Source organism: Pongo pygmaeus, chromosome 8, assembly GCF_028885625.2.
Source record: "Pongo pygmaeus isolate AG05252 chromosome 8, NHGRI_mPonPyg2-v2.0_pri, whole genome shotgun sequence".
NCBI classification, from domain to species: domain Eukaryota; kingdom Metazoa; phylum Chordata; class Mammalia; order Primates; family Hominidae; genus Pongo; species Pongo pygmaeus.
Genome location: NC_072381.2, coordinates 108,480,668 through 108,504,697, shown reverse-complemented (window position 1 = coordinate 108,504,697; position 24,030 = coordinate 108,480,668). Strand labels below are relative to the sequence as shown.

The 24,030-nt window shown below is 42.8% G+C and overlaps 1 protein-coding gene and 1 pseudogene across 5 annotated transcripts in view; one reads left to right on the top strand and one right to left on the bottom strand.

The window, feature by feature from the left end:
* Positions 1-24,030, top strand: part of NT5C2 (5'-nucleotidase, cytosolic II) — a 186,881-nt gene that overhangs the window by 78,500 nt on the left and 84,351 nt on the right. For 2 of the 5 annotated variants that reach the window (XM_054436828.2, XM_054436826.2), the window contains exon 1: positions 6,834-6,925. The exons of 1 other annotated variant lie outside the window; for it this stretch is intronic. The gene's annotated coding sequence lies outside the window, so the exon portion shown is untranslated. Of the gene's footprint in view, positions 1-6,833; positions 6,926-17,801; positions 17,900-24,030 lie in introns of those variants that run through there. 2 more of the 5 variants (XM_063670213.1, XM_054436827.2) reach the window with 2 other exon arrangements.
* On the bottom strand, positions 7,623-23,610 carry LOC129045074 (MARCKS-related protein-like; annotated as a pseudogene).

The window sequence follows — 24,030 nt, the reverse complement described above, 5'->3', positions numbered from 1 at the left end:
CAACTGTGGTAAGTTAGAGAAGGGAACGGAAGGTACAGGGAAGCATGAAAGAAAATAACAGGAGGGGATTTCAGGTAGATTGGGTTGGGGATTAGCGAATGCCTCCGAGAAACATTTGAGTTAAGGCCTTCAAGACGAGTATGAGTTAGAAAGGTGAAAAGAGGCTTTCAGGTAGAGAAACAGTTTAATGTAGGGACAAGGAGACCTGGGGTGTTCTAAGAACTGGAAAATGGAAGTTTGGAAGAAGTCAGGTGAACATGGAGTAAACAGTGCTATTTATGTATTTGATTCCTTTTTTGGAAAGTTAAATTTTTTTTTTTTTACTGTGGTAAAATATGTATAAAATAAAATAGGCTGTTTTAACCATTTTTAAGAGTACTATTCAGTGGCGTTAATTACATTCACAACGTGGTGCAACCCTCACCACTGTCTATGTCCAGAATGTTTTCATCACCCCAAACAGAAACTCTGTCACCATTAAGCAGTAATTCTCCACTCCTTTCTTCCCCCAACCCCTGGTGACTGCTAATCTGCTTTCTATCTCTATGAATTTGTCTATTCTAGCTATTTCATATATGTAGAATCATATAATATTTGTCCTTTTGTGTTTGGCTTATTTCTCTTAGCATTTTTTTTCTTTTTCTTTTTTGAGACAGAGTCTCTCTCTGTCCCCCAGGCTTGAGTGCAGTGGCACAATCTCGGCTCACTGCAACGTCTGCCTCCCGGGTTCAAGTGGTCATCCCGCCTCAGCCTCTCAAAGTGCTGGGATTACAGGTGTGAGCCACCACACCTGGCTGCATAATGTTTTCAAGGTTCATCCAAGTTGTAGCATGTATCAAAATTTTATTTATTTATTTCTGAGACAGAGTCTTGCTCTGTCACCCAGGGAGGAGTGCGTGGCATGATCTCAGCTCACTGCCACCTCTACCTCCCAGATTTAAGCCATTCTTGTGTGTCAGCCTCCCTAGTAGCTGGGATTACTGCATGCACCCAGCTAATTTTTGTATTTTTAGTAGAGATAGTGTTTTGCCATATTGGCCAGGCTTGTCTCAAACTCCTAGCCTCAGGTGATCTGCCTGCCTCAGCCTCCCAAAGTGCTGCGATTACAGGCATGAGCCACAGTACCCAGCCAAAACTTCATTTCTTTTTATGGCCGAATAATATTCCATTGTATGTATATACCGTGTCTTCTTTATCTATTCATGTGTTGATGGACAATTGGGTTGTTTCCATCTTTTGTGTATTGTGAAAATGGTGATACAAATATTTATGTACAAGTATCTGTTTGAGTCCCTATTTTTAATTATTTTGGGTATCTACCTAGCAGCACAACTGCTGAGTCATTTGTTTAATTTTTTCAAGGAATGACAACAATGCACGAGGGTTCAAATTTCTCCATATCCTTGCCAACACATGTTATTTTCCATTAAAAAAACTATATCCATGGGTATGAAGTGTATGTATTTGATTCTAACTCTCCTATATCCTCGAGAATCCATCTCTCCTGAAACTCTGAAGATCTTTGGGGTCACTAATCTGGCATGAGGCTTACAATGACCTGCCTTCATTTTTTACCCAAGTGTCTGATTTCCTTAACAGATATTCAGCAACTTTGGAACAAGGTGTGGGTGGGGGATCAATTTGAATCTCCAGTGTCTACCATCTGGTAGATGTTCAACAAATAAAATAATTGTGATAAAGTTCGCAGATCTTGTCTCTCTCACATTGTAAACACCCAGTGGAAGTTTCCAAAAGGCACCTGAGAGATTTTTGCTTGATTCAAATGAATTAATTTTCATGACTATGTGAGGCAGTTAGTTGTTGGTTACATTTAAACTGCGAATCTGATCCCTGCCACTCTGCTTGATGCCCTTCAGTTACTCTCCATTGCACTTAAGGTTGGGGCCCCTGTTCATTAACGTGGTCTGCAGTGTCCTGCCAGGTCTGACTTTGCCTCCCTCCAGGGCTTTCTCCCTTTTTCTTTAGGCTTGGGTTATTCCTTAGATACACAAGACTCATCTCTAGCACCGGCTGTTTTCTCTTTCACTCTTGCAAACAAGTTCTCCTTCATTTTTGCCTCCCTCCCTCCCTCCCTCCATTCCTTCCTTCCTCTCCCTCTCTTTATCCCTCTCTTTCTCTCTCTCTTTCTTTCTTTTTTTGAAACAGGGTGTTGTTCTGTCACTCAGGCAGGAGTGCAGTGGTCCGATCATAGCTCACTGAAACCTCAAACTCCTGGGCTCAAGTGATCCTCCTGCTTCAGCCTCCCAAGTAGCTAGGACTGTAGGTGTGTGCCACCATGCTGGGCTAATTAAAACATTTTTTTTTGTAGAGATGGGGTCTTGCTACATTGTCCAGGCTGGTCTTAAACTCCTGGGCTCAAGCGATCCTCCTGTCTCAACTTCCCAAAGTGCTGGGATTACAGGTATGAGCCACTGCACCCAGCCCTCTCACTTTTTCACCTGAATCCTACTCATCCTTCAGATCTCAGCTGAGATGTCATTTCCTCAGGGAACTGTTTCCTGACCCTCACCCGATCCTAACTCTAGACTCCATTTTGTTCTCCCTCATAGCATCTTTTACTTTTCCTGCATAGCACTTACTAAAATTGTAGTAAAGCAACTTTTTGTTTATTTAGCATTCATCTTCCAAGTAGTCAGCAGTCTCCATGAGGGCAGAAACTCATGTCTGTATCCATCAGTGTTAGGCACATAGTAGGCACTCAATGCATAGTTTTGAGGAGAGCTTCTACCAAGAAGCAGAAAAACTGATGAGTGGCTTGTGAATGCTGCTGATATTCTGGGTGACTCAGAGTTTCTGGGTATTCTGGGGAAAACAGTGTAGATCAGATTGGATAGGACAGTCACATGAGTGCCTGGCAGGAAGTTGATGAGAGGCCATCCAAGGCCACAGTGGGGTGGCCTCTTTTGCCAAGCAGTGCCCAGGTTCTTCAGCTAATGTCAGGTTAGAGACCTCAAGCAAGCTCTTTATGGTTCCTCAGCCTCCCAGCCCTTTGTTAGAAGGTTGTTTCATGAGTTGGCATGGCTTGTCTTACCCTTGAAAGTCATGAGGCCAAATTGTTCTATCCTTTTGCATTTAAAAGAATTAATTTTTTGTTACAAAAGCAATACATGATTACACTTATCTTCCAAAACATTAAAAGGAAAGCTAATACTCCCTTTGAACATTCTCTCAATAAAATAATGGTCCTTTATCCCTAGCTTAGAGAGAACTTCTGATATATTTTGGGCATGTAGCTTTATAGACCTGCTTTAAAAATCTTTCATAAACCTAATGTATGATAATAGGGAATAATGGTATTATTTATGTGTGTTCCGTTTTAGCTTTTTATTTTGAAATAATTTTAGATTTACAGAGGAGTTGCAGAGCTAGTATAGAAAGTTTCAACATACCCTTCACCCAGCTTCTCTTAATGTTAATAATTTATGTAACCCTGGTTCAAAACTAAGAAATTAACAGTGGCACAATACTAATAACAGAAATACAGACTTTATTCCAGTTTCACCAGATTTTTCACTAATGTCCTTTTTGTGTTCCAGGATACCACATTGCATTTAGTTATCAGATCTCTTTAGTCTCCTATCTGTGAACAGGACAATCTCTGACAGTTTCTCAGTCTTTCCTTGACTTTTACAACCTTGACAATTTTGAAGATTACACGTCAAGTATTTTGTAGAATATTCCCTCAATTTGGGTTTATTTGATGTTTTTTCATGATTAACTGAAGTTTTGCATTGGGGGAATAATTTTTTAAATATTGATACTATCCATCTATCTATATATAATAAATAGATATAGATATATGATTCTGCAACTTTCTATTTTCATTCAAAAATATGACTGAGATATATCCATGTTGATACATGCAGATCAAAGTCACTTCTTTTATTTTTTATTATTATTATTTTTGGAGACAAGGTCTTTCTTTGTCACCCAGGCTTGAGTGCAGTGGCACGATCACAGCTTAATGCAGCCTTGACCTCCCGGGCTCAAGTGATCCTCCTACCTCAGCCTCCTGAGTAGCAGTTGCAACTACATGCTGGAGCCACCATTCCCAGCTGATTTTTAAAACTTTTTGTAGAAATAAAGTCTCACTATGTTGCCCATGCTTCATTTAAATTCTCTATAGAATTTTATTATATAAATATTCTACATTTTAGTTAGCCACCCCCATTGGTGGGCATTTAGCTGATTCTAAATTTTCTTTCTCTCTCTTTTTTTTTTTTTTTTTTGAGACAAAGTTTCACTCCGTCACCCAGGCTGGAATGCAGTGGTGCAATCTTGGCTCACTGCAACCTCTGCCTCCTGGGTTCAGGCAATTCTCCTGCCTCAGCCTCCTGAGTAGCTGAGATTACAGGTGTGCGCTACCACACCTGGCTAATTTTTGTATTTTTAGTAGAGACGAGGTTTCACCATGTTGGTCAGACTGGTCTTGAACTTCTGACCTTGTGATATGCCAGCCTTGGCCTCCCAAAGTGCTGAGATTACATATTCATTCTTTTTTTTTTTTTTGAGACGGAGTCTCGCTCTATCACCCAGGCTGGAGTGCAGTGGCGTAATCTCGACTCACTGCAAACTCCGCCTCCCAGGTTCACACCATTCTCCTGCCTCAGCCTCCTGAGTAGCTGGGACTACAGGAGCCCGCCATCACGCCTGGCTAATTTTTTGTATTTTTAGTAGAGATGGGGTTTCACTGTGTTAGCCAGGATGGTCTCGATCTCCTGACCTCATGATCCACCCACCTCGGCCTCCCAAAGTGCTGGGATTACAGGCGTGAGCCACCGCGCCCGGCCTCATTCTTTTTATTATTGATTTGTTAAGAGTCCTTTATAGACAAATCCTTTGTCTTTTGTATATTGCAAATAGTTTTCCCCTTATTCTGTTATCTTTTAACTTTGTTTTCAGTTTTTTTCAAGTTATTCCATCTCTCTGATTTAAAAATTTTTTTTTCTGATTTATTTTTTAAAACAAAGTTCTTGATTATAAAAGTAATACAAACACCGTAAGAAATTAATACAAAAGTACAAAGAAGAAACCACCCCATCTTATCACTGAGAGAAGACAACATCATCAATTACATATTTCCCTGTAGTCTTTTGTGTGTGCAGTGTTTTTTCACAGTTGTGATCACATTCATTTGTGTGTGTCTGTATATTTGTTTTTCTCTCAGTACCATAGTCTTTAGACACAAACCCTGGCCTTTTCTCGTTTCTTCTTTTTTTTTTGGAGGTGGAGTCTCCCTCTGTCGCCCAGGCTGGAGTTCAGTGGTGTGATCTTGGCTCACTGCAACCTCCGCCTCCCGGGTTCAAGCGATTCTCCTGCCTCAGCCTCCCGAGTAGCTGGGACTACAGGTGCGTGCCACCATGCCCAGCTAATTTTTGTATTTTTAGTAGAGATGGGGTTTCGCCATGTTGGTCAGGCTGGTCTTGAACTGCTGACCTCAAATGATCCACCTGCCTTGGCTTCCCAAAGTGATGGGATTACAGGTATGAGCCACCATGCCCTGCCACCCTGGCCTTTTTTCAAATGCACTTGGTTTAAAGATTGTGTTATGCCAGCTTCCAACCCCTATTCCTCTTTTCCATATATCCTGAGAAATTTAGAAGGTGAGAGGCCCAAGGTCTATCCTCAGCTGACCTGAAGCGAAGTTGGCTGAGAAGCAAAAGAAGGGGTAGAAGTGCTCTGGTGGAGCACTTATTAAAAAGACGCGGAGGTTTTGGTTGACTGCAAGCCCAATATGAGTCAACAGTATGGGGGGCCAAGAACTTTATCGCAGGAGTACAAAGCGATAGGTCCCAAAAGGAGGAAGCTATAGTCCTGCTTTGCTCTGATGATACCACAAACATTTGGTTCAGTCTTGGGTGACGTATTCTAAAGAAATCACAGTCAGATCTACCATTTGCATGAGAGGGATAAAGACCCTCAAAACCAGGGCAGAGGAGGAACAATGGAAGGAACGGGAGACACTGATGTGGAATGAGAAGACCTTGGGCAGAGGTGATAGAAGTAAAGTATCTGAAAAGTCAAAGGTCCAAGAGAGATTAGACGTTTGTTCTCTGTGGCTCCAAGGCATCGAATTTGGGCCCTGAGAGTGGAAGTTTAGACACATTTTCTCACTGGTGAGAGCTGCCCGGACCAAGGAATTCAGTCCTTTGGAAATAGCTAGCTGCTTTTGTGGAGTCTTCCTGCTGAGTTGCTGGTGGTGGGGTGAACATTTATTGAATGCTTACTGTGTGCCAGGACCCTGCTGAGGGCCTCACCTATATTGTGTGATTTCATCCCGTCAACACCCTTTGATGTGGGGACTGTTGTTCCCTATCCTGGTGTTACAAATGTGGGCACCGGGTATAGGAGGTCAGGTACCTAGCCCGAGGTTACAGTTTGTAAGTGGTGGTACTGGGACCGGAACTCGTTCTGACAAACTTCAAAGCTGGTGTTTTTAGCCATCAAGGGGATTCGAGGGTGCCATGGGGGTATGGACGCATGAGGGGCCTTGAGGTCCATTAGACCAAAACATTCTATGACTGGGAAAAAGGATGCCCTCTCCTCCCAAGGAAAAGCTTCTTCTGAATGAGATACAGTGGAGAGGTTAGCCCGGGGCCAGGCTGAGGGGCGCAGGCAGAATGCCAAGGGATGGAGACCCTCAGAAGGGCAAAGCCGGTGTTCCGTCGTTTGAAGATCTCCAGACCCGCGGGGAGACAGACGCAGCGCGGTCAGGGCGCGTCGACTTCGCCGAGCTCTGCGGCGGAGCTGGGGGACGGAACAGCGCGCCGGTCCCTGGCCGGGCGCGAGCAGGGGGGCGGTGCGGGGCGGTGCGGGGCGGTGCCGGGCGGCGGGGGCGGGGAAGGCGCGCGCCGAGGCGGCTGCGGCAGTTGCGCGCTGGGATTGTTGCCGTGTGCTGGAGCCGGTGAGTGCGGCGGGACCCGTGGGCAGGCGGGGAAGGAGCGGGCGAGCGGGGAGCTAGGTGGGGAGGTGCGCAGCCGAACACGCGACCCCAGGGTAGCGGCCGCCGCCTGCCCCCTCCCCCGGCCCCCAGGGACCGTGGCCCCCAGGCCTCTCTCCTTAGGCCGAGTCCCCGCCAGCGCGCTCGCGGACGCCGCACGCCTCCCAACTCCCTCGGTGCGGCCCCCGCCCCACGGCAGCCCCTTCCTTCGCGCCGCCGCGACGCCTCCGGCCCACGTCACGCTCGCGCCATTGTTTCCCAGCCGCTGGCTCGCTGGGACCCCGCCTCAGCCTCCGAGCGCGGCCGTTCTTCGCGTTCCGCCCTCTTCCCCCTTTCCTCACGCCGGTGGTAGCCCTTTCCTCAGTCCTGCTGACGTCCTCCAGCTGATTCCAGGCTGTTCCCGGCCACCCCTGAGGCCGTCCTTTCGCTTCTTGTAAAAGCCTCCCCGCCCCCTGAGCTCCTCGGTCGCCTCCCGAGAAGCCAACGGGCCGCTGGTGGAGGGCCAGGTTGACAGCGTTTTAGCAGGACCGCGAGAAACGGCCACCTCGTTTGCCACACGCCCGTGTGCAACACTTCCTGGAAAGGTCACAGCGAATTGCAAGCCGCCACAAAAAACATCCGGACAGCTCCTGGTCAGGGGGCTGAGGCGTTCAGTGGCGGCCTATTCCTCTCCTTTTTTCGGGGCTCCTGAAACCCGAGAGGCGAGATGCCGATCTGAGGCCTGAGCCCTTAGTTGTAAGAAGAACGTTTTGGGAGTTTGACTCCGGCAGGCCACAGCTTCTAAAAGCAGCAGGTAGAGGCTGCTGTCCGAATCGATGTTTTCCTGGGCTTTCACCTTTAGGGCCTTGATGTTTGAGGGGGGTCGTGCTCTGAAGTACAGCGCCCTGAAATGACTAGTCACCATTCCAGGGGGTGTGTGCGCGCCTGTCCAGGGGCCGATGAGTTCTTCAGGATTGAGCTGTACTTGGTTCCCAGTGTTTGTAGACTATTCATTTCACCTCTTAAAGCAACGAATGCAAACTGCTGACCGTGATGTGAAAGGGAGAATATTGAAACTGTGTCATTTACCATGAAAACTTAGTGTTATTGCGTAGAGAAGGCTTTAGGTTTCAAAAATATTTACCACGTGGCTTTTCAACAGCGGTTAGAATTTATCCAGATGAAGACATCCAGGCCTGAAAGGGTTAAGTTCGAAAAGAGGGAAAAAACTAGGTGTGAGCTGAGAGTGGAAAAAAAAAAGAACAAAAAGGGTTAAGTTCAAGAAAACATAGCTGGATAGTAATTAAAATAAAAACTCCACATGCAGGGTTGATGCTAGCATACACAGACTTTATTTCTGAAGTGCATTTCCATTGCAGTGTAAACCACTACATTTCAACAGTATAGGTAGCTGCATTACTCTCATTGACCCAGAATTAAGGTTTTAGGATTTAGTAACCAACAAATCTGTAAAATAAGGTGGTGGGGCGCGGGGTGGGGTGGGGGGGGTGCTGGAGGAGATGTTATGCAAGATTCCTTTCAGTTCAAAGGTTTGATGCCATTGTATGAAAATTCACAATCAGCTACAAGTTTCCAGAAGTTTGTAATTGTAAGAAGATTTATATAGATAGTATTCCCTTATAGTACCTGCCAACCCTTAACCAGAAGACATCACATCTTCCTAAAGAAAGCCAGATTACAGTAGAATGTTAGGCAGAGAGGTGCTCATTAATCTTTCTCTAGGCTATTTCTGCTGTTTTATGGGGAAAGAGGAATACATAAAACACAGGTGTTTTTTTTTTTTAAAGTATTTCTATTGCTTAATTTTCTCTCTCTCTCTCTCTTTTTTTTTTTTTTTTTGAGACGGAGCTTTGCTCTTGTTGGCCAGGCTGGAGTGCAATGGCACGATCTTGGCTCATCGCAACCTCCGCCTCCTGGGTTCAAGCAATTCTCCTGCCTCAGCCTCCCGAGTAGCTGGGATTACAGGCATGCGCCACCACGCCTGGCTAATGTTGTATTTTTAGTAGAGACAGGGTTTCTCCAAGTTGGTCAGGCTGGTCTCGAACTCCTGACCTTAGGTGATCCCCCCGCCTCAGTCTCCCAAGTACTGGGATTACAGGCGTGAGCCACTGCGTCCGGCCCTGTTGCTTAATTCTCTTACCAAAATCTTAATTCAGTGAAATAGTAAATAACAAAACCCCAAAAACAAAAACCCACAACTTTGTCATGTTATGACTGTGCTCTTTTAAAGTACTTACATAGACATGGTTTTTATCTAGTACTGTTGCTGTGTACATATTATTTGGGATTTTGCTCTTACCAATATTTCTGAGATGTCCATATATTTAGAGAATTCATCTAATCTTCATTTGTAGATGCTCTCTAATGTGCCCCAGTAGTCAACAATGCCTGGCACACAGGCTCTTAGTAAATTTTTGTTGAATAAATGTTGTAATATTTTGAGGTTTTTAGACATTTAACACAAAATGCTATCACAAGGCATATGTTGAGTGACATGTGAGCAGTAAAGGCAGTCATACTGTCAGCCAGGAGACATTGCATTTATTTAAGGGCCTGGATTTTGTAGTCTGGCTTGCTACTTAACATCATGCAACCTCGGGGAACTCAGTTAACCTTAGACAAGCTCACTCAGTTTCTCTCACCTTGAGAAGGGAAAAATAGAACAAATTTTACATGGTTATGTGGATTAAATAGAATAATTCAATTGAAGTGATACTGGCACACATTAAGTTCTCTATAAATGTTAGTTTTTTTTGCTCAGAGTGAAGGAATATTAATGTAGCTTGATGGGATCAGGAAAAACTAACACTTCAGAGTAGGGAGAAGATGCTGAAGCAGATGTATTGAGGGTATGATTAATAGATTGTTCTCACTAAAAGGGTTTGGAAGAGCAGTAGTCTGAGATAAAGCTGGAAAATGAAATACTGGTAAGCAGTTTACAAGTATGCTACATGGATTCTTTGCAATTAGAGCGGAGTGAATGACCACCTGAGGTCAGGAGTTTGAGACCAGCCTGGCCAACATGGTGAAACCCCATCTCTACTAAAAATACAAAAATTAATCAGGCGTGGTAGCGCATGCCTGTAATCCCGGCTACTTGGGAGGCTGAGTCAGGAGAATCGCTTGAACCCAGGAGGCGGAGGTTGCAGTGAGCTGAGATTGCGCCACGCACTCCAGCCTGGGTGACAAGAGTGAAACTCCATCTCCAAAAAAAGAAAAAAAAAAAAAAAAAAAAAGGAAAGCCACAAAATTAATGTGGTAAACCGGCCAGGTGCAGTGGCTCATGCCTCTAATCCCATCACTTTGGGAGGTCGAGGCAGGTGGATCACCTGAGGTCAGGAGTTTGAGACCAGCCTGGCCAACATGGTGAAACCCCATCTCTACTAAAAATATAAAAAATTAGCTGGGCGTGGTGGCGTGTGCCTGTAGTCCCAGCTACTCAGGAGGCTGAGACACGAGAACTGCTTGAACCTGGGAGGCAGAGGTTGCAGTTGAGCCTGTATTGTGCCACTGCACTCCAGCCTGGGCGACAGAGCGTCTCAAAAAAAAAAAAAAAATTCAGTAAACAGTAAAAGAAAAAAGTTATAAAAATTATGACAGTCTTAATCTTTTTTTTTTTTTTTTTTTTTTTTTTTTTGAGATGGAGTCTTGCTCTGTCGCCAGGCTGTAGTGCAGTGGCGCGATCTCGGCTCACTGCAACCTCCGCCTCCTGGGTTCAAGCGATTCTCCTGCCTCAGCCTCCCAAGTAGCTGGGACTACAGGCGTGTGCCACCACGCCCAGCTAATTTTTGTATTTTTAGTAGAGATGGGGTTTCACCATGTTGACCAGGATGGCCTCAATCTCTTTCCTCATGATCCGCCTGCCGCCTCCCAAAGTGTTGGGATTACAGGCGTGAGCTACCACGCCCGGCCCTTAATTTTAATTGTTAAAATTTGATAAAGAAGGTGGGTAGTAGACATATCAAATGATCATTATATTATTTTCTGTATGTTTGAAATATTTCACAGTATTTTAAGATGAACCTAAAGTAGAAAAAAAACATTAAAGAAACTCCATTAAACCAAGGAGCCTATAAAAATGTATATCCCATTGGGCATCTGTAATGAAAACATGCTAATACTCAGCAAGCTTACTGATTTTTTTTTTAAGCCGTTAAATTTCAGGCATCAGATTTCAGTCTTCTCTTTCCAAGCAGATAGTACAAGCAGGCTCTTTCATCTCACACTCTTTTTTTTCCGAGACGGAGTCTCACTTTGTTGCCCAGGCTGGCTCGATCTCAGCTCACTGCAACCTCTACCTCCTGGGTTCAAGCAATTCTCTTGCCTCTGCCTCTTGAGTACTACAGGCATGCTGAGAATACAGGCATACGCCACTATGCCCGGCTAATTTTTGTATTTTCAGTAGTGATGGGGTTTCACCATGTTGGCCAGGCTGGTTTCGAACTCCTGACCTCAGGTGACCTGCCCAACTTGGCCTCCCAAAGTGCTGGGATTATAGGCATAAGCCACTGTGCCCAGCCCAAATTTGTATGTTATACAGAATTTTCTGATTTATAAATGTGGGCAACTGATTGTAAAAAATTGTAAAAAACACTGTGACCTCTACAGAATCCGGACCCATAAATCTGTTTCTACATCGGAAGGGAACTTGAGAGTCTTCCACGTTCAATGCCTTCATTTGACAGATGGGGAAAGTGAATCCCAAAATGGTTTGCATTTTTTGTCTTTTGTGCAAGAAAGCCTTCCCTACCTTTGATCCGTAAGGCTGTTGATCTCTGTGTTCTTCTGTAAATTGTATGGTTTTGCTTTTTCACATTTAGGTTTATTGACAGTGCTTTTTTTTTCTGCTTAGTTTATCTTTATTATTTATTTATTTATTTTTGATTTTTGCACTGTCGCCCCGGCTGGAGTGCAATGACACTATCTCTGCTCACTGCAACCTCCACCTCCCGGGTTCAAGCGATTCTCCTGGCTCAGCCTCCCGAGTAGCTGGGATTATAGGCGCCCACTACCACGTCTGGCTAATTTTTTTGTATTTTTAGTGGAGATGGGGTTTCACTACGTTGGCCAGGCTGGTCTCGAACTCCTGACCTCGTGATCCACCTGCCTCGGCCTCCCAAAGTGTTGGGATTACAGGCGTGAGCCACCGCGCCTGCCCTAGTTTATCTTTAATATGATCAGCTAGTATTTGTGTTACATATTCTTTTTCTACCATTATGTTTGTCATGAAATTATGCTCTATAAATTCATAAGGACAGGACATGCTTTTGTTATGCTCTGATTTTGGGTCAGAATATTGTAGAAAATGAAATTTTTGAATTCATTTTAGTGTAAATATTTTACAGATTTCTGCTCTTCTACATTATTTTGTCTCATTTGCCTTTAAAGATGAGTAGTACATGTATTTGACTATCCTTGAAAAATATTTTGCACACTTTTTATAGCAGTCATATTAGAATCTAGTTAGGCATTTGTGTATCTCTATCTAGTTTGTTTCAGAGCTGCTAAGTAAACCAGCTAGAGTAATAGTGTGTAGATTGAAATAGCTCAAACATTCTGTATCAAAATTATAAGAATCTTTCACAAATCTGAAGTCAGTAAATGCCTTTTTTTTTTTTTTTGAGATGGAGTCTTGCTCTGTCAACCAGGCTGGAGTGCAGTGGCACCACGTCAGCTCACTGCAACCTCCATCTCCTGGGTTCAAGCTGTTCCTCTGTCTCAGCCTCCCTAGTGCTGGGATTACAGGCGTGTGCCACCACGCCTGGCTATTTTTTTTTGTATTTTTAGTAGAGACGGGGTTTCACTGTGTTAGCCAGGATGGTCTCGATCTCCTGACCTTGTGATCCGCCCGCCTTGGCCTCCCAAAGTGCTGGGATTACAGGCATGAGCCACTGCACCCGGCCAGTAAATGCCATTTTTTAAGCCTTGAATTACTCGTTTACTTTTGAAGTAGGTTTGGTGAAATAAATCTTGAAATAATTCTCTCTAGGTCTGAGAGCTTCCAGGAAGAAAGGAAACAAACCTATAGCTATAGTTGTCCTTATATTTAGGATACTTTAATTGATGTGATAAATGCGTGAAATTGCTACAGCCTCTGATACGTAATGTACGCTATGAGGTTTTGACTCCACAAGTAGAAGCCTATTACTCATTCCTCCAAACATTAAGTACTGTATTGTGCTAAGGCTTCAAGTATTCAAACATCTTGCACTCAAGCATTATAAAGTTTATTGACCAATTTCCATGTCTCAGCCACTGTTCTTAGCACCTTACATTCTTGTTCCAACTCTACCTGTTTTGCAATGGAAGAAACTGTAGTGCTTATAATTTGCTTAGTCGTAGAGCTAGTTGGTGTTAGAGCCAGGTTTTGAACCCAGGCAGTGTGGCTCCAGAATCTGTACTCTTAACCACAGTATAATTCTGTGACTTCAAATTATCTAACTTCTCTTTCCTGTTTACTTCTTCGTAAAATGAGGATAATAGTACCTAACATATAGGGTTGTTCTGAAAAGCCAATGAGTTAAAATATGTACTATACTGCTTAGAATCATACATGAAAAATAGTAAGTCTTAATAAATGTCAGCTTTTATTATGTTAGCATTATTAAGGCATCGAACTCATGCATGTCTCTGAATTTTAACCAAATAGGTGGACTAAACCTTAAGTATGAATTTATATATTAAAAGGTAGAAATACTGTGGTCTGTGGTTATTTATGCCTTTCCGATTTTATCTTTTTAAATTATTTTGTAAGAGGAAAAATAAGAGCTAAACCAAAGTTGAATGGTGAGCAGGAGTTCATTGGTAAGAGAATGAGTTCTTTTTTGAAATAAAGCAGTTTTTTACCTGCTTTTTTTTGTTTTTCTTTTTTTTTGGAGACAGGGTCTTTGTCTGTTTCCAGGCTGGAGTGTGCAGTGGTGCGATCTTGGCTCACGCAACCTCTGCCTTCCCGGTTCAAGCAATCTTCCTACCTCAGCCTCCCGAGTAGCTGGGTCTGCAGGCACCCGTCACCATGCCTGTCTAATTTTTGCATGTTTTTATAGAGATGGGGGTTTTGCCATGTTGCCTAGGCTGGTCTCGAACTCCTAAGTTCAAGGGATCCGCCTGGCTTGGCCTCCCAAAGTGATGGGATTATAGGTGTGAGCCACTGCACCTTGCCCTATTTTTTTTTTTTTTAAAGGAGTATTCAGGAGTTATTACTAAAGGTGCAAAGTACTATATATCGTCTGAATGTAAAAATTGTGCAGCTTGTTTATACCTTTATGCTTTTGAAGACCTCAGTTAATTATGGCAGCGTTTTGAAGAAATAGCTCAATCTTTTAAAATGTTTTCCTTACATGCTGTCTTGTTCGTTTGTGTCAATACCCATGTTATTGTTGAAGGTCTGGTATTATTCAAAACGTTCAGTTAGAAGCAGCCTTAATGTGTTGATGTAGAACAAATATGTAGCATTCTATGTGATATGGCAGGATAGTAGCAATAGAATGTTGATGAGAACATAGCAAAATTCCAGTCTTTTTTGTATATTTTCAAAACTTTAGGAACAGATGAAATAAATTTGTAGTTTCTAGTTACAATTTCAGACTACAGATAGGAGCATGTAGCTGCTTGAAGAAGAAAAACAAATTGTCAAGGCAACAGGTACTGCATTTCTCACTCGACAAGATCTCTCTTCTCAACTTTGTTATTTTTCCTTCGGAGAACAAGGAAGCTTTTGTTCCAAGGCCTGATGTTGAAATGTTAGCAAAATATTATGTTAATCAAGCCAAGAATCTTGCGTATTTGTGAACCAAGAGTAAGATTTCACAAAGATTCATTTAGAGTATTAAAAGGGACTCCTGCAGTTATTCTTGCATTTTCAGGCTTACACAAAAATAGGCTTCTGAAAAGCAAAGGGCTCCATGTATAGAGGTTTAATGGTTCATTTATTTCTGTCTGTTAAGTCTACCGTGCGAGATGCTGGGGATAGGGCAGCGAATAAAACACTCCTCTCCCTTATGGAGCTTATATTTTGGAGAGATTGACAGAATGCAAACTGTCAAATGTGTTATGTGCTAAATCAAGTAAAGCAGGGTAAGAGGACAGTGAGTGATGTGTGTGGGTAAGTGTGGTGTTATTAGTTGGAGTTTGTTAAGTGTTGACATCACTTTGGTGTGTGAACTATTGAGTGTTGGCCTTTGACAGGAATGTGTAGTGCAGTTTGGGACAAATGACATAAAGAACTCTGAATGAAAATAATGAAATGAAAAATAAACAAAAAAACTTGCTTATAGGCTGGGCGTGGTGGCTCATGCCTGTAATTCCAGCACTTTGGGAGGCAAGTGGATCACTTGAGGTCAGGAGTTCGAGACCAGCCTAACCAACACGGTGAAACCCCGTCTGTACTAAAAATACAAAATTAGCCGGGCGTGGTGGCGCATGCCTGTAATCCCAGCTACTTGGGAGGCTGATGCAGGACAATCCCTTGAATCTGGGAGGCGGAGGTTGCATTGAGCCGAGATCGCGTCATTGCATTCCAGCCTGGGCAACAAGAGTGAAACTCCGTCTCAAAAAAACTAAAAAAAACCCCAAAAACTTATCATGAACTATTTAAAAGATGATGAGAGGTAATGAAACATTTAAGATAATTTAAATGCAACAGTTTTAAGGAGTCTTCTGGAAAAATAGGCATTTCTTCATCTTAAACTATTTTATTTTTTAATTTTTATAGATTTAGGGGGTACAGTTTTGGATATATAGCATAGCGGTGGTCTGGCTTTTTAGTGTAACCATCACCTGAATAGTGTACGTTGTACTCATTAGGTAATTTCTTATCCCTCACCCTCCTCCCACCCCCACTTAAAGTATACTATATATGTGTGTATATATATATATACACACATATACATATATATACACATATATATACACATATATATATCTCCTTTCATGTGTTTTGTGATGATAAGGAGTAAAGGTTACAAAATACTTAAAAAAGCTGTAGCTTATTTCACAGTGCTGTTCTTTGAGTTATAGGTGACACTGTTAACCACAAATATGAGGATTTAGTTTTCCAGCAGCACTGGTAGATGAATTAAAGTAAACTTGCATCTGACTTTCCGTGTTTTTAAGGGGATGTATTTGTAAGTAAGTTGGTTTGTGGCTGTGTTACAGAGAGGACCCTTAACCACAATATAATGATAAAACCAAATGTCTAACTACTATAGTTTATTGATTTTACTTGCTTATCTGCCAAGGACTAGGGTTATCAAAGACTGAATAAAATGTGGCTATTTAGTACAATATGAGGCATACAAATGGAGGATATAGCTTTAACTTTTCATTTTCCATAAACTAGTTTAACGTAAGTAATATGCAATGAAAGTTGTTGTATTTAGAGACCAAAATAAGTTTCAGGCTGGTGAGAAAATTTGAAGAAATTCTTCGAAATTATCCTTTCCATTTAAGTTTTAGGGCAGTGTTCTTAGAATGAGAATGAATGGTTGATTATAAAACTTATAAATGCCAAGTTTTGTATTTTTTTTTTTTTTTTTGAGATGGAGTCTTGCTCTGTCACCCAGGCTAGAGTACAGGGACGCGATCTCGGCTCACTGCAAGCTCCGCCTCCTGGGTTCAAGTGAATTCTCCTGCCTCAGCCTCTCAAGTTGCTGGGATTATGGGCGCCTGCCACCACGCCTGGCTAATTTTTGTATTTTTAGTAGAGATAGGGTTTCACCATGTTGGCCAGGCTGGTCTTGAACTCCTGACCTCAGTTGATCCACCCGCCTCGGCCTCCCAAGGTGCTGGGATTACAGATGTGAGCCACCCAAGTTTTGTATTTTAAATACAAAATTAAAATTTGAGTGAAGTAGAAACTACTGATTATTCATACTGCTATTATTACCCTATTATCTATGTTGACATAGTTATTCCATTGAAAAATGAATATTTGATTCAAATTGCCATGTGTTAAACACTTTACCTGATAGACTTGCTCTACATATTGTTGAAGTGCTCCTCACTTTATTCCAAATGAATTACTGACCTGACTTGAAACAGACGTGTAAAATGACTTTTTGAAGAGCATTTGCCAACGTATAACTCTAGCAGCGTGGCATTTTGTCTTAATGCAGAATTGTCATGAAAAGAAGTGCTGACAGCTGTTTTTTTTGTTTTTTTTTGAGATGGAGTCTTGCTCTGTTGCCCAGGCTGGAGTGCAGTGGCGCAATCTCAGCTCACTGCAACCTCCGCCTCCCGGGTTCAAGCAGTTCTCCTGCCTCAGCTTCTCGAGTAGCTGGGACTACAGGGATACGCCACCACGCCCGGCTGATTTTTTTCCATTTTTAGTAGAGACAAGTTTCATCATATTGGCCAGGCTGGTCTCGAACTCCTGACCTCAAATGATCCACCCACCTTGGCCTCCCAAAGTGCCAGGATTACAGGCGTGAGTCACCACGCCAGGCCTTTACTGCTATTTTTATACTTTTATCAATTTGGGCATGAAGAATATTACTGTACTACATCATAATTCTTGAACTTTTCTTAACATTATGTTAAGTAATGGGAGGGTAACTATGGGAAGGACAAAATTTCCTTTCATTGTAGTTTAAAGATAGTGGTCTTACTACATGTGGCTATCAGCATTTTATTGGCATGCCATTTTGAGGGAAAGAATATTCAGTGCACATCGCTAACCAGGCTTACCCTACAGTTTCAGATACTCTTTGCTTCCTGTTTTCAGCAGTTGCCTAGAGCTGTTGGAGCAGCTGTTTTCCTTTCTTTGGGGGAGGGTGATGTTAGTGGTGAAGGGGACTGTGCATGTTTTGCCTGTGAATTTTTTTTTTTTTTTTTTTTGAGACAGAGTCTCGCTCTGCTGCCCAGGCTGGAGTACAGTGATGTGATCTCCTGACGTCAAGTGATCCACTCGCCTCGGCCTCCCAAAGTTCTGGGATTACAAGTGTGAGCCACTGCCACTGGCTGAAAAACAGTCTTATTGTGGCATAATTAGTATACAATAAGTTGCACAGAGTATATAATAAATTTTAACATATATATATGTACCCATGAAACCATCACCATAATGAAAATATTGAACGTATCACCTTTCTCCCCAGAAGTTTTCCTGGGCTCCTTTGTAATACCTCCTCCTCTTCCTACTTGACCTCCCTACCCCAGGGAACCACTGGTCTGTGTTCTGTCAGATTAGTGTGCATTTTCTAGGATTTTATATATACGGAATCATACACTATGTACTCTCTTTGTCTTCTTTCACTCAGTGTAATTATTATGGTTTTTTTATGTTTTGCATGTAAATACTTTATTCCTTTATATTACGTAGTAGTATTACATTGTGCAGATGTACCATAATTTTTTTTATCCATTCACTTGTTGATAACATTTGGGTTGTTTGTAGTTTCTGGCCATTACAAAGCTGCCAAGAACATTTGTGTATAAGTTTTTTTTTTTTTTTTTTTGAGACAGGATCTCTGTTGCCCAGGCTGGAGTGCAATGGCACGAGACGATCTTGGCTCACTGTAACCTCAACCTCTTGGGCTCATGTGATCCTCCCAAGTAGCTGGGACTACAGGCATGTGCCACCATGCCCAACTAATTTTTCAATTTTCGTAAAGACTGCATTTTGCCATGTTTTCCAGGCTGCTCTTGAACGCCTGGGTTCAAGCAATCCACCCATCTTGGCCTCCCAAAGTGTTGGGATTACAGGCGTGAGCCACTGTGCCCAAGCCTGTGTTCAAGTCTTTATATGGATATATGCTTTAATTTCTCTTGGACAATTACTTACAATTAGAAAGTCTGGGACATATGATAGATATATGTTTAAGTTTTAAAGAAATGGCAAACTTTTCCAGAGTGCTTGTGCCTTTTTTATTTTCTTTCCAGCAGTGTAGTAGAATTCAGGTTGCTCTACATTCTCAACGTTTGATATTGTCTGTCTTTTTAATTTTAAATATTCAAATAGGCATATTTTGGTATCTTATTTTGTTTTTAATTTGTATTTCCCTAGTGACAAATGATGTTAAACATCCCTTCATATGCTTATTTGCCATTTGTATATATTCTTTGATGAAATGTCTATGCATATCTTTTGCCTGTATTTTAATTGGATTATTTGTCTTATTATTGCATTTTGAGAGCTCTTCCTATATTCTGGATACAAGTCCTTTTGTCAGATGTGTGTTTGCAAATATTTTGTCCCAAACCATAGCTTGTCTTTTTCCTCCTAATACTCTAATGGAAGGATAATATATAAATGCAATTTTGTTTAGTTTTTTAAGTCCTCTGTTAGCCATGAAGAGGGACTTAGAGCAAATTAAGTATACAAACAAGGTTGCAGAGTTAATATTTTAACCTCCTAAGAGAATAAAATATTCTAAATCTTTTGCATATGCATATAAACCATAATATGCAAAACAGATTAATATGACGTGTATATGCCAACCCTGTAGTAGGTTGGTTTATTGTTCGTTTTATTTTTTTGTTTAGAGATTGGGTCTCACTCTGTCACCCAGGCTGAAGTGCAGTGGTGTGATTATAGCTCGCTGCAGCCTCAAACTCCTGGGCTCAAAGCGATCCTCCTGCCTTAGCCTCCCAAGTAGCTGGAGTATAGTTGCAAACCACTGTGTTACTAAATACAAAAAATTAGCCAAGCATGTTGGCGTGCACCTGTAATCCCAGCTACTTGGGTGCCGTTGTTGTTTGTGTATGTGCAGTTGCTGTTTGTTTTATTTTGTATATCACTCCCTTACTCTACTCAGGTCTCTGAACAAATATTACCTCCTCATAGAGGCCTTCCATGGTTTTCCTACCTACAGTATTGTTACTGGAAAGGGGTCCTGATCCAGACCCCAAGAGAGGGTTCTTGGATCTGATGTAATAAAGAATTTAGGGCGAGTCCATAGAGTAAAGTGAAAGCAAGTTTATTAAGGAAGTAGAGGGGGCTGGGCACAGTGGCTCACACCTGTAATCCCAGCACTTTGGGAGGCCAAGGTGGGCAGATCATGAGGTCAGGAGTTTGGCACCAGCCTGACCAACATGGTGAAACCCCGTCTGTACTAAAAATACAAAAATTAGCCAGGCAAGGTGGCGCGTGCCTGTAATCCCAGTTACTCAGGAGGCTGAGGCAGGAGAATCGCTTGAACCCGGGAGGTGGAGGTTGCCGTGAGCCAAGATCGCGTCACTGCACTCCAGCCTGGGCGACAGAGCGAGACTCCATCTCAAAAAAAAAAAAAAAAGAAAAAGAAAAAAGAAAACGTAGAGGAATAAAAGAATGACCACTCTGTTTACAGAGCAACCCCAAGGGCTGTTGCTTGTCCTTTTTTTTTTTTTTTTGCGACAGTCTTGATCTTGTTGCCCAGGCTGGAGTGTAGTGGTGTGATCTTGGCTCAGCTCATTGCAGCCTCCACCTCCCAGGTTAAAGCAATTCTCCTGCCTCAGCCACCTGAGTAGCTGGGATTACAGATGCATGCCACCATGCCCAGCTAATTTTTTGTATTTAGTAGAGATGACGTTTCACCATGATGGCCAAGATGGTCTTGATCTCTTGACCTCGTGATCCACCCTCCTTGGCTTCCCAAAGTGCTGGGATTACAGGCATGAGCCACTGCGCCTGGCTTTTTTTTTTTTTTTTTTTTTGAGACAGGTCTTCCTCTGTCACTGAGGCTGGAGTGCAGTGGCATAATGGGCTCACTGCAAGCTCTGCTTCAACCTCTGCCTCACTGCAACCTCCGCTGGGCTCAAGCGATACTCCTGCCTCAGCCTCCCAAGTAGCTGGGACTACAGGTATGGACTGCCATGCCCGACTAATTTTTGTATTTTTTGTAGAGGTGGGTTTTCGCCATGTTGCCCAGGCTTCAAACTCTTGAGTTCAAGTGATCCGCCCACTTTGGCCTCCCAAAGTGATGGGATTATAGGCATGAGCCACTGCGCCTGGTCTGTGTACAAATTTTATAATTTTAGATTTTACATTTAGGTCTATGATCCATCTTAAATTTTGTGTATGATGAGAGGTGTGGATTAAGTTCATTTTTCCACAAAAGGAGAGCCAGTTGTTCCTGCACAGTGGATTATAATTCAGTCATTAGAAGGAATGAAATGTGATATGTGATACTACATGGATGAGCTTTGAAAATACTATGCCAACTGAAAGAAGGCAGACACAAAAGGTCACATGTTGTATGATTCCATTTATATGAAATATCCAGGATAGTTAAATCCAGAGACAGGGGTCCAGATTGGTTGTTGCCGGGGGCTGGGTAGAGGACATAGTGGGAAGAAACTGCTTTAATGGATAAGGGGTTTTACTTTAGAGTCATGGAAATATTTTGACACTAGAAGGAGTTGGTGGTTGCGCTAAATGCCACCAACTTGTTCACTTTAAAGTGGTCAATTTTATGCGAATTTGCCCTGAATAAATTATTTTTTTAAAAGCCGCAGAGGTGATTTATATAAAAAAGACTTAGCCTGGACAACATAATGAGACCCTGTCTGTACACAAATTAAAAAAAAAAAATTAGCTGGGTTTTGTGGTGAGCGCTTGTATTTCTAGCTGTTCTGGAGTCTGAGGTGGAAGGATCACTTGAATCCAGGAGTTCAGGGTTACAGTGAGCTATGATCATGTCACTGCACTCCAGCCTGGGCAGCAGTGAGACCCTGTCTCAGAAGAAGGGAGAGAGGAAGGGAGGTATATATTGACTTCATGTCATAAACGATGTTAGCGTTTTCAAGATGGGAAATAACAGGCTACAGATGTTTTCACAAATAATGCTATTTTTATAAAATATTAATCTACTTCTTAACTCTAAGAGGATATTTTTCATCCTTATTTGAAACTACTTACTGATGAAAACTTCAAAAACAGAAGTGAAACCTAAGAATAGCCTAATGTAAAAGTAGTTAAAGACACTTAAGCTGCCCACCTCGTTTTAGATGTTTATCCTAATTAGATGAAATGTTTTAGTTTATTCCTTCTTTTTGTTCATAGTCTTTATTGCCAGCTGAAAATAAGTTATTACAGAAAAATGTAAAAGCATTAAATAAATAGAAATCAAATATTTATTGCTTGTATTTGTGCCACCATTGACTGAGCTTAGTATGTTATCAAAATGTATTTATTTGTCTTTTAAAGGCATGACATTTTTTCCTTTTCAAATGTTACAGTAAAACCAGGTAGAAGAGAATTGTTTTAGCAGCTTAAAAAAAAAAAAAGTACAAGTCTGAGGTTTGGCCATTAAAAGTTTTTATAACAATGGGAGAAGAAAAGACAAGTTGTTTCACATTACAGACCTACCCCCAACCCCAAAGCCTAATACTTTCTTACCAAGTCAAAAAAAGAGACACATTTGATGTACAAGCTGGAGGTTTCCACTGAGTAAGATATTTATGAAAACCTAGATGGATGCCGGCGGGTGGCTCACACCTGTAATCCCAGCACTTTGGGAGGTTGAGGTGAGCAGATTGCTTGAACCCAGAAGTTCGAGACCAGCCTGGGCAATGTTTTTTGTAGAGACCCCCTCACCCCTGTCTCTGCCTGTGGTCTCAGCTACTAGGGAAGCTGAGGTGGGAAGATGGCTTGAGCCTGGGATGCAGTGAACAGAGATCACGCCACTGCGACCCTGGTTCAAAAACCAAAAACCTAGATGAGGCAGTGTCCTTTTCAGCCCAAGTGCCACCAGACACAGCACAAGAGACTAAAACTCAATGGCGGGAGGCTGGGTATGCAATGTTTGGGAGTATAAGCACCATACTTCTGGTTCAGGGATTTGGGGAGTAGGGTAAACAAAACCTACTTGGAAAAGAATCGAAGAAGAAAACCAACAATTGCCTTCTGCAGGGGTGGGGACAGGGAAGGAGGTAGGGCCAAGGCCAGGAGCATTTTACATCACTAACCTAACTTGGGGAGCTATCTCCAGCTGGCCTTAAGAGGAAAACCAGATGGCTGATGGGAGAATCCACAGGAGGGAGAGGGGAAAAGGGAATGTGGCTGGCAGGAGGCAATAGCCCCTTCCTTTCTGGGCACAGGAAGGCAGTCAGGGCACCAGGTCCAGGCAATGACCTCACAAGGACAGCACAGTTTTTGCAGCTTAGAGATCACCCACCTGCCCCCACCTAGCTCCTCATTCTGCTCAGCACTACCTGGTATAGGGCCACTCTCTGCCCCAAGGGAGTGGATGGCTCTGTAGCCTGGGGCTTCTTCTGAGGCAGCATTACCCTCTGCCCCCTTGGCTTGGGGCTCCTGGCTCTCAGGGGTAGCAGCAGCCTTCCTTTCCTGGGCAGTGCCCTTGTTGCTACAGGCACCTTGCTCCTGCATTTCCTCTGGCTGAGAGGCAGAAGAACTGCCCCTGTCCTCCTTCCAATTTTTGTGGAAGAGCAGGCTGCTGAATTTGAAAGACTTCTTGAGAGAGAACTTATTAGGGGAGACTGCCCCCTTGGCCTCAGCACCCTGGATAGGGGATGCTGGCTCAATGGCATCGCCAGTGGCCCCGGCTGCCTCATGTCTTCTGTTCACGGAGGCAACACTCCTTCACCCTTGGGAGATAAGTCTTCATTGCTTTTCACGTGGCCATTGTCTTGTCTGTTGGCCTTTGCAGGGGAAGCACCTGCCGCAACCCTGGTGGTCACGTCTTCCGAGGAGCCTTGGAGCTCTCACTGCCCATGATGGGGGTTTGCTGGGGGGTAGCCAGTATCCAACCCAGGCTCACACCTTGGGGTGGTACAGCGGGGTTGGCTGGGCAGTCAGAGGGTTGGGGCTGGCGTCTTATGGGGATGGGGAAATGAGCTGTACCCCCACTCCAACCCGCTAGCTATGCCTGCTACTGTTCTACTCCACACCAGAATCTGTTGATTAGAGTTTAAAATGTGCCTACTACACACATTTTAAAAACATACATCAACTTAAAATTATATATCTTCACAAACTGCTGTGCTGTGGTTTTAGTGCCTTTTCTAGAATCTAGGATTAGAGTTAGTAATTACGGGCAGCCATGCTTAATTATTTGGAAGTATATGTTATCTTTCTGGATTGAAATTACCATATGAAATTATTTTTCCAACTTTAGATTGTTGAGAAGTGTCAG